This window comes from Leptonychotes weddellii, chromosome 6 (assembly GCF_054177405.1).
Source record: "Leptonychotes weddellii isolate Sample4059 chromosome 6, ASM5417740v2, whole genome shotgun sequence".
NCBI lineage: Eukaryota > Metazoa > Chordata > Mammalia > Carnivora > Phocidae > Leptonychotes > Leptonychotes weddellii.
The window spans coordinates 77,941,762-77,952,542 of NC_138374.1; positions in this window are offsets into that span (position 1 = coordinate 77,941,762).

Genomic DNA, 10,781 nt, shown 5'->3' on the forward strand with positions numbered 1-10,781 from the left:
AACACCTGGCCAAAGTGAGAGGATTCCAGGTTTTCTGTAGCATATTTTGGAACTAGAACAGAGAAGGAGAAAGAAGCCTTTTTCAGGAGCTGAGCTGTCACATTTAAAATTTAAGAGCCCTATCAGACATGTTCCCTGGAACCGGGACACAGAGGAAAGAGAGAGAAAGGGAAAGACAAGACAGATGTCCTAAGAAGGCAGAGCTGAGTGCTGGAAGGTTCTGGAAGGTTCTGACAGCATTCAGCTTCTTGGTTATATCCTTTTTCAAAGGCATGCCACTTCCTCGGAGCCTCAAGGTAGCCCAGGACCCGTCGTATAAACTCCTGTTCCTTTTAACCAAGATCCTCGGTAGTTCTAAAGCTGACCAGTCGCCCTGGTGCCTCATGCACACGGGCCAATGGCGTGCTGGTCAACTGGCTCTCCATTAACAAAAACACCCCTTATTTGTAGCATTTGCCAATTTCCATGATATCAATACTCCCACTAAGGCCAGTGTTGAGCTACCCGAGTTTTATGGGCCAGAAAGTCCTGCACGTCCAGCACTCGGAGGTGTGGGCACCAGCATGCACCTGCTGTCCCTTGGCCCCATCGTTCGCAGTGTTCTCTCGTCTTGTGATGCCCTCCCATCAGCTCTCCCCCATTGGCCTGGTTACTTTCTCAGTGTCTGTCTCCTGCACCACCTCCTCCAGGAAGCCTTCCCAGGCCCCCTCCACACCCCCTTAGCTCCCTTTGTTTGCCCCTGTTGTTTTGCTCATGACACAAAGTGGAAGTTCACGTAAGGGCTGCACCCCTCGGTCTACAAAGGCCATGTCTCCATCATCTCTGACCCCCATGCCCGTCCATGTGCTTCTGAGCAGGGCTGATGGTGGGGGGCTGGGATAGCTCTGTGTGCCGTCCGGCGGACACCCTGCAGCAGGGGCCTGTGGGGGACAGGCCGCGGTGTGGAGGCTCGTCAGCCTCAGCCCCGGGAGAGGCTGAAGTCCAAGGCGGCCCTGCCGACGCTGACGGGGGACGGGAACCCAGGGAATGAGTGAGTACCAGCTGGAGCTGGACAGTTATCCTGGGACAATGGCTATGGTTGAAATACGAGCAGCACCAGACCTTCCAGGGAGAATCCAACTCCAGGTGTTAAAAAATCCGTCTTTGGGGCAGTTGAACATCCAACTCTTGGTTTCGGCTCAGGTCATGACCTCGGGTTGTGGGATCGAGCCCCGCGTTGGGAGGGAGTCAGCTTGGGATTCTCTCCCTCTCCCTTTGCCCTCCCCATGCTCACGCACTCTCTCGCTCTTAAAAAAAAAATCTGTCTTTGCGGCTAACTGTGCAAAGAGTGCTCAGAAGCGACCTTCCAGGCCTGTCTGCACCCCCACCACCCCCACCGCCCCTGTGAGGCTATGCCAGCCAGTCTGACTCACAGCCGCTCTCGTTTCTAAGGTCGTAGGACTTTCATCCACGGCTTTCAGTTGCCAATTAATCATGAATCGATTATTGGTATTTACATAACTCAACTTATATTTTTACCAGTTAATTTTTGTTGGATCTCCCCATATCGGTGCCAACTTTTTGAAGATAGGAGCCACGATTGAGCCTTTCCATACATAGTGCTCCCTGGTGTCTCTGATCACACCTGGGAGTTGGGTTTTCTCCTCGAAGGCCCACCCGGAAGGATGCCGGGGGCCTCCTGTGTGTGGGACACACAGCACGGGGCCCGGCAGCTGGGGCCTGGAGACCGTGCCCTGCACTCTGGTTCATCGTGCTTCTCTGTGATATATCTGATTCGAGTGTGCCCAGCGCGGGTTGGATGGGACAGTGACGCTATGTGAGGCTCCTGGTCCTTATCCTACTGTGAGGAGGTAGCTCAAACCCCCGAATCTGGGTCTGGAGCAGGTCTCAGAGGGTCTCAGAGGAAGGCCCGTGACGCTGCTCAGTTGTGCTAACAACGACATACCATCTCAACCCGACACTCTCATCTTAGGTGACGCCTTTGGTCAAAACCTGCCCGTCTCACCAGCGGAGTATCTAGAAGAAAGAGTGAATGGGGGATCCCAATCCCAAAGCATTTCCTTGTCGACCGGGTCATTTTCCAAAGCGAATGGCACCGTCTTGATGGTTGGAATCTGGCACCTGATTGAAGTCTTGGTCTCCTCTGAAGCAGGTACCAGATCCCAGCCTCTACAAGTCCGCGTTTGACCGCGGGGCTGGGACCCACGCGCAGCCGAGGGGGGGCCCCAGGGAGGGCCCGGCGTACCTCGGAAGCTCACACTCACGTACGCAGCGTCCAGACTGGGTCACTTAGGTGACCTGGAAAGAGTCATCAGGCTGGCAAGGGAGTGGGCTGTTGCGGGGGGTGCCAGCCCGGTGCACGGACAGCCCGTCGGTCTGAGGGGAAAGGGCCGGACCGAAGCTGCCCTCAGTCACCTGTCCTCCAAACGCTTGGCGTGCTGTCCCGATACACGAGACACAGTCCTCTGGCTATGACCTGGCTGCAAACGGCAGCGGAGAGCGCTACTTCCCGAACCTCGTTTCAGCGTGGGTCCGTCCGGGGGGTGTTTGGGGCGAGGGCTGTGTGTGCGGGTGCCGAGTTGGGCAGAGAGCAAGCTCAGGATGGAGCCAAACAGGAACAGTCCCTGTTTGTGGTTTTCCGTGTAGACAACTCATCAGTGCTGGAGTCGCTGGCTTGTTCCTCCTTTCCAGCTCAGATGGGGCTCCAGGGCTGGGGCCTGGTCCGCGTGTGCCCCGTGCCTGGCCGCTCTCCTACCTCTCACCCCTGCCCCCAGGACGGAGACGCTTGGGTCCCCGCACCGGGCCACCATGTCTTCTGATTAGTGCTGGACCGCGGTGGCGGGGGGTGGAGCAGCCGCATGGACGTGGGTCTCTGCTCACTGCTCAGACCCTCGGGCCACTCCTTGGGGTGGCGGCATCTCTCCCGCCTGCGCTACAAGTTGGGGACCCAGGGGGTGCTCTCCGAGCCTGCAGTCATCACAGGAGTGAGGCTTTAAGCACCGCTTTAAGCATGTCGTCTCGAGGTCACATGGTCAGGGCAGGTGGCTCTGAGAGGTCCGTCTGTCCTCCAGGAAGGCGGACGGGGGGCTGAGAGGGTTGGCAGGGTGGCACACGCGGAGCGCTCAGCACTGTCTCCTGCTGGCCAGTGACGGCTGCCCTTACCCAGGGGACAGCGCCCCAGGAGACAGGCCACCTGCGGTGTCCCACGAGTCCCCCTGCAAAGGGAGGCGAGCCAGATTTCCATCACCCTATCCGGTGTCAGCCTAATTCTGCAAAGCATGCTTAATTTAACGCCCTGGAGCAAGTTAGGCTGGCCCGTAGAGCCCAGGGTTTATGACGGGCATAGTCACAAGGCTACAGCTTCAAGGATGTTCTTCCAGCGTGTTCAGCCGGCGCATGCATGACAGAAGCCAGCTGGGGCACTGTGCCCTCTGGGGGACGTGGACAGCTGCCCGGCACGCCCGGGAGGAAGGGCAGGTCCAGGCACAGGTCCCTCCTCGGGCCGCCGTGTGGTTTGAATCAAATGTCAGAGAAGTCAGCAGAGAGGACCTCTGGCCACGGGCTGGGGACCAGAGCAAATGAGCGGCAGGGGGCCGCTGAGGGCGATGAGCCCGGCAGGCGCAGGCCCGCGCTACTCACCCTGGTCCCCGAGGGCTGACTGCCTGGCCCATCCGAGTCCAGAAAGTTCTGCGGCTCCGCCCGCCGTCCTCTGCGTCTCTCTCAGGGAGGGTCCGCCCGGCGAAGAGGAAGAGCTGAGGACCCTCGTTCAGCCGGGAGACCACTGGACGCCCGCTCGCTGCGCTGGGAACCCAAGACCCCGCTAGGAAGCCTCTCCGGGGTGGTCCTGGGCGCCCGGCTCTGGGCGGACAGACGGACACGTAGCCCCCGTTCGCGCGGACTGCGCACACCGGGTCACACGCTGCGAACCCCCAGGGCGCAAGCCCAGCCCCCACGCACCATTCACTGCGCACTCACTGTTGCCCGCGCGCACGTGCGCGGCCGCCTTACGCGGCGGGCGGCGGGCGCTTCAGCCTGGGCGGCCGCCCGGCCCTCCTAGGAAACCGAGTCCCCACGGCGCCGCGCCGCGCTCCATCCCCGCCTGGCGGCCGTAGCGGCCAACTGCAAGTCTGGTTCCTCGGTGCCCGGGGAAGCCGGGGAAGCGGAAGCGCGAGCGGAGAGGAAGCAGGCACGTTTCGTGTTGGATGTCTCGGTCAGGACGTGAAATGAGAGGTCTGTGCGCTTTGCTGAAGCGGGGTGACCTCGTGGTGGGGGGAAGCGCGTCACGCTGAAGCCAGGCCGCTGACCGGGGGCCAGGAAAGCGGTTGTTGGGGTGGGGCGGAGGGGCCCCCCGGCGGTCAGGTGGGCGCGCCCAGCGGCCTCGGTGGGACCTGGGACCTGGGACGGTGGGTGGAGGAGTTTAGCTCCGATGGGACAGTGTCCCGAGCCGCCACGCCTGTCTGTCATGGGACCTGAAGCAGCGCAAATCAGGGGTTCCCGGTCACACCTCCAGCAGCGTGGCCCCAGACACGGCGGGCTGTCCCTCGTCCTCGTGGCTCCCAGAGACGAGCCACCCTCCCTGCCGGCTTCTTGGAAGCTGTGTCACCTGGGCTCCCCAGAAAGGCAGGACCTTCCTTGTCCGTATCTGTGGGTTTGCCAGAGGATGCACGGAGCGGGCAGGGCGACGGTAGCGTCCCAATGGGTTGTCACCCGCGTCACGGAGAGCGCACGAAGAGGGTGCCCCATGCACGGCACTGATGTTAACGCCTCTCTTTCCCCTTGTGGATCACTTTATTCCCCCCCCTCCTGCAGCCTTGAGTTGCTTATTTTTATGGATGTCCAACACACCGGTTCCTACGGTCTCGGAAGCACCCGAGGCCGAGAACGACAGGAGCAACACCTCAGGACAGTGGCCGCTCCCCGCCAGCACCTGGCAGGTGTAAGGAAAGGCCGAGAACCCATCCAGTGCACCCCTGCCCCCACCCCACCTATGGGGGCCCACGAACCAGGGCCCTTCCCTTCACTGGCAGCCAAAGAGAAACGACCATTGGAGAACACCTGCCTGGGGAGAGCCACGGGCTGCAGTTTGAGGAGCGGCCGTGAGCGACCTGAAAACGCTTTGCCCAAGAAGACATTCTGCCAGGTGCAGCCCCTGCCCCAAGAGGGGCTGGGGATACTTTGCTGGATGCGGAATCTGCGATGGTGGTGGGTGGGAAGCTTGTGAGCAGCTCTCAGAGGGGGCCCCAACTTCCCAGGCGTTCTGGGCAGGTGGAGCAGGGACGACCTTGAACTGCATGAGATTCTGGACTCTCGATATTAGACCAGACTGGACACTTGATGGCCTGAGAGGAGCCGAGCCTCTGCTGTCAGTGACGAGTGGCTGAGAGCCCTGGTGCTGGGCCAGGACTTCGGGGGAGGGTGGTGGGGGGTGTGGGGGTGTGGGGGTGAGGCTGGTGAGATCCTAGAGAGGCTTGCAGGAGCTCGTGCCCAGGGTGCCGCCCATTTCATGACCTGGTAACAGGTGCCCTTCGCCTGGTGTCCTCCTGGGAGGACCGTGTTGACATGACTCTATTACAAGGACATTCGTCTGTCTGTGTTGGGAATTGTCACTCAGAATCCTGCCTGGGAGTGCAAAGACACACTGACTACACCCTCCATTGGTATTTATCACGAGCCTGCACACATTAAGGCAGTTAATACAACAGGACAGGGTTTGGGGCACTTAGAGCTCAGCTGAAATCCAGCCCCAGTGCCCCTCATCTGTGCAACACTTCACCCCTCTGAACCTCGGTTTCTTCACCTGTTTGGTGGGTGTTACCCACCCTTGAAGGGTTGCAGAGTTGGTGAAACAGCAGATGTGGGAGATCTAGAACGGGACAGATCCCCTGGTGCAGTGCCTAGCCTCCAGTCCGTGACTGAATAAGGCATAGTCTCTGTGCTTGAAGAGCTTCACTTCTGGAAGGGGGTAGGCTGGGTACATGCATGGGTGCAGTGAGGTTTTGGTGAGGGCTGCATGTTTTTACTGATTTCTTTATAGGCAGACAGATGCTTTGAGTCGGACATCAATATTCTTAGGTGAGTTTGTAGCTGAATGAAAGACTGCATTCAGTCTTTACCTGAGAGGTGTGGTGCAGGTGGCAGAGTTGGGCACAAATGACCCTGGGAAAACACCCCCCACCCCAGGTTGTCTGGACAGCCAGCCAGCCGGGCTTTGGGGCCCCTGTCCTCCAGTGGCACGTGGGAAGTACCCGTGGCAACGTCCCGTGGGCCCTGGGGTCTCCAGGTGCAGAACTTTCCCAGAAAGCCCAGATCTGGGCTGCCAGGTGCCCAGTAAGGTTGTTCTCGAATTTGCCTTAGAAGAAGGGACAGCAACTGGGGCCAGGCCCCTCCCCCAGCACCCAAAGTCACATGGTGAGGTCAGCTGTCACTGTGAGAAAGACTTATGTCCTCCCTGTTCTTGCTGACCCTCATTTTGTAAGTTTTTTTCCTAGTAGAGTCCATTCCCTACCCGATCTACATGACACTGTGGAATTCACCCAAGTCCTTGTACGTGACTCTGACCCTCACGTGACAATGCTCTTCCAAAGGGTTGGCCCCGATGAAGACTCAGGAGGCAGGCTGCTCAGACATGGGACGGACACGATGAGGCTGCGGGAGGGAGGGTGGGGACAGCAGCATCAAGATTCTAAAACGTCTCCACAAGTTGAAATTTGGGGCCCACATTAAAGAGAAAATACAACAAGATCAAAGAGAAATGTACTCAGTTTAACGACATTATAAACTACAAAATGGGAGCACTTGTCCTGATAGAGATTCCTGGGAAAGCTACCTGGAATTCAGTAGACCCAGCTCCTTACGAGCCACCGGTGTGATGCAGGTGACGGCAAGAACAGGGACAGAGCGAGGTCCCCCACGGTCCCCACTGGCTGGCTCAGATCTGGAGCGTCCTACACAGGTTGGGAGCTGGGTCTTATGAAGGTCCGTGACAACCGGGTGGAGAGCAAGAAGAACAGGGAAGGGTCTTGTGAAGAAAGGTTTAGAGGGCGCCTGGGTGGCTCAGTTGGTTAAGCGACTGCCTTCGGCTCAGGTCATGATCCTGGAGTCCCGGGATCGAGTCCCGCATCGGGCTCCCTGCTCAGCGGGGAGTCTGCTTCTCCCTCTGGCCCTCCCCCCTCTCATGTGCTCTCTCTCTCAAATAAATAAATAAAATCTTTAAAAAAAAAAAAAAAAAGAAAGGTTTAGGGAACTGGAGAGCTAGAGCTCGAAGAAGACAAGTTTGCAGTGATCACAGAGTGGCCTCCTTAAAAAATGTGAATGGCTATATTGTCCAAGCACTCAGGAAAGCATTCACCGTCATACTGAAGAAAAACGTAGATTGTTTTCAGTACAGTTTCATGAAGCAGAACTAGTACAGATTGGCAGAAGTCACAGAAAAATGATTGTTGGAGCCAAAAGCAAAACAAATAAAAAACAGAAACGCTCAGAAATTGATTGTTCCAAAAACGTGACAGGCCACTCTGCAGAGAAGTGCCCTCCCTAGCGTGAGGCCGTGAAGGCAGAGCCCGGGGGCCGGGCCTCACTGAGGAGTCCTGGAGGGAGGTCTCTGAGCCGTGTCCCAGGTCCTTGTGGCAGAAACTGCTAGGTGCCTACCAATGTACAGTCTCCCTTTGTTTTTAAATACAAAACCCTGATTTTTTATGGGGCAGCAGTGAGCTAGCCAAGAACTGTATTTCTCAATCCCTTGCAGTTAGGTGTAGTCACACATCTAAGTTCAAGACCAAGAGCTGTGAATGGAAGCATTTCTTGGCGCTCCTGGGAAGGCTCATTACTGAGAATGGATTAGCTGGGAAGCACACTTTTTTTTGCCCTTTCTTCTTTCTGCTGTTTGGATATGGATGCAATGGCTGGTGCTCCAGCAGCCATCTTGGACGGTGATATGACCTTGAGCGTAGGAGCTGCACTGCAGGATGTTGGAGCAGAAAGATGAGAAGACCCTGAGTGGCAGATGTGACAGAGCTGATGCTCATATGCATTTACTGGGTGTTTACTATACTCCACACAGTGCCTTAGGCACTCGGTGGACCAAACAGACAGTATCTGCCCACGTAGATCTCAAACCGGTGAGGGAGCCAGGGCTGCCTGCTGCCTTATACAGTATAGGGTGCAGGGGGCATGTGCGCAGAGTGAAATGGGGCCCTCTGAAGTTGTACAAAGGGGAGGCCCAGCAGGGAGCTTACACTGTAGGAGCATGCTCATAATCTTGATTAGACAGATGATAACATGGAGATTTACAGATATTAAGTTATTTCCCAAGATTGCTCAAAGAAGTGATATCCGATCGGATATCTGACTCCAGCTCACTTTCTTAACCACTTCTTTCACTTGCTCGGGGCAGGAGGAAAAGAGAAGGGCAGGAACGTACTTGGAGGAACAGAGAGGAAGAGAACCTAGCGAGGGCGGTACTTTGGAAGTTGGGGGGATAGCACGAAGCACGAGGGGTGAAGAGAAATGAAGGGGGATGACCATGGCTGTTCTTGACCTTCAAGAGGACAAAGTGAGTGACAATCTCCCTCACTTACTGAAAGTCTCTCAACCTGAGTCATTTTCTCCCCAATAACAGGTTTACAGAATCTTTCATTTTTATGTCTATTATTGAGGTTTATGTTAAAAATAGATTTCAGCAACTGTTCGGTAGCATAATTATTCCTGTGACACCAGGGTACATCCAGTACCAACTTCTTTTGTTGTCAGTCTACCAAATGCCACCTGGCGTCCCGTGTTGCGCCATGGAGACAGCTGTGTTGCAGGCATTTAAGTATAGAACTGAGCTGTTTTTCACAAACAACTTCATGACTTCACACCCAGGACCTGAAAGGTGTTTGCGCACCATACGCTTCTCTTTCTGGCACCGCAGAGTAAGAAATAACACTGTCAGAATCCCTACCAAGGAGTATATGTTCCCGTTTTATCTTGAGGGGTGTGGAGGTTCTATTTCCAAAAATGCTTCCTCCTACGAACGTGCCCCCACCGCTCGGCAGAAACCTGCGCTCGGGAGCGTCGGGGGGCTGTGGCAGGTTGTAAGCATTGCCAGGCACTCTTAGGCTTTGCAGGCGATTTCCTAAAACGGTTTGAGTTTGAGCTGGAGATGGAGGGAGAGGTGCGGCGGCAGGTGGCGGGGGTAGTAGCCTCTCTGTGGCTCTCCCCGGCCCCGCCCGCCTTCTCCCTCCCTCACCCTGCGGTCCTGGAGCACATTCATCTCCACGCTCGCTTTGGCACGGGTGCATTTGGTGCCGTGAAGTTATTTCTCGGAGGACGAAGATGACACTTACTGTGGGGGTGGTGAATGGGGGGTAGAGCAGAGGAAGGGAGCCCCCCAGGAGGCTGTCAGGGGGCTTCCCAGCAGACCCTTGCGGGCCAGGAGAAAGGGCGGAATGTCATCCCCGAAGTGCTGGACGGGAAAAACTGTCCAGCTACATCTCCAGTTCTGTTTCATTTTTTAAAGGTTGTGGGTAGGCAATCAGCTTTTTGAAGGATGAACGGGGTCCTGTTTCAGTCCCTTCTCTAATGGCATCATATGGACAACCTCACTCCTTCTTCAGAACAACCCCGTTATCATCCTCATTTATCCTACGTTTGGAAGAACTGAGGTCCGGAGGCATTCAATCACTTGCCCGCAGCCACAGGACTGGTAATTATGTGGGACGGGCTCTGAGTGCTGCCCACCTGCAGAGTGGCGCGTTCCTACGACCCTTCGGAGCTGGCTTCACACCCGGGCCTGCCTGAGCTGAGCTTCTGAACTCCAGACGATGCAGAGTCTTTCTCGGGGTCTGCAAAGAAGGGATGCTTTGGGCCATGGCTTGGGTATAGATTCTGGAGACTTTCAAGGCCCAGTCATTTTGCCGGGGATTTATTCTGCCTGTCTTTCTCTGGGGGGAATTAAATCATCATCCGTCTTAGGATGTTGCTGTAGCTGAAGCAGCACCATTACAGAGCAGTTTAGCTAAGCAACCAACACCAACCAAACCATCAACTTCATTTCTTCACTCAACATTGTATTTTTGAGCGTGATCCCTGATGACCTAGATGGATGGATATGAACAGATGGTCGATTCCCTTTAGCTGCTGTATAAGACCGTCACGGTGTGACGCTGTCGGATCTTCTGTGCACTGAGGTTCTTGTCTGGCTCTTCCCTGCAGTTGCACGGTGTTCCTGAGAACGGCTCTTCTGTTCGCAGTGACTTGTGTTCCCAACGCTTGCTGAGTTTCCGGGCGGGAGAGTCTTCTTCCCTCCTGCCCTGACTTTGGACTTGGCCGTGGGACTTGTTTTGGCCAATGGAACGTGCGCCGCCATCTCTGAGCAAAACAGTTTTCTGTACTTGTGTGGTTGAGGCTCTGCCCTGTGGTGTGAAAACACCACACCCCAGGTGGTGGCGGCTCCTTTGTCCTCGGGGTGCAAGGAGCAGACACAAGGAGCCTAGCAGAGAGCAGCCCGGCCTGGGGGAACCTCGGCCCGCCCGTGGCCCCCATGGTTCACAGGGGAGACAGAAACCCTGCCATGCCGCCTGGAATCTGAGTGTGGTCTGTCGCTGTGGCACAAGCTGACTCCTACAGGAATGGGCTCCGAACTCGAGCTGCAGCCGAATCCATCCTGAAAGGTAGGCTCTGGCCTCGGGAGATGGCCAGTGTGCAAGCTTCGCCATGTGGATGGATCACTGGATGAGACTGTCCAGAATATACTAACGAACTTGTGGCTCTGGGTGAAGAGATTTCAAGGCAGAATGTTC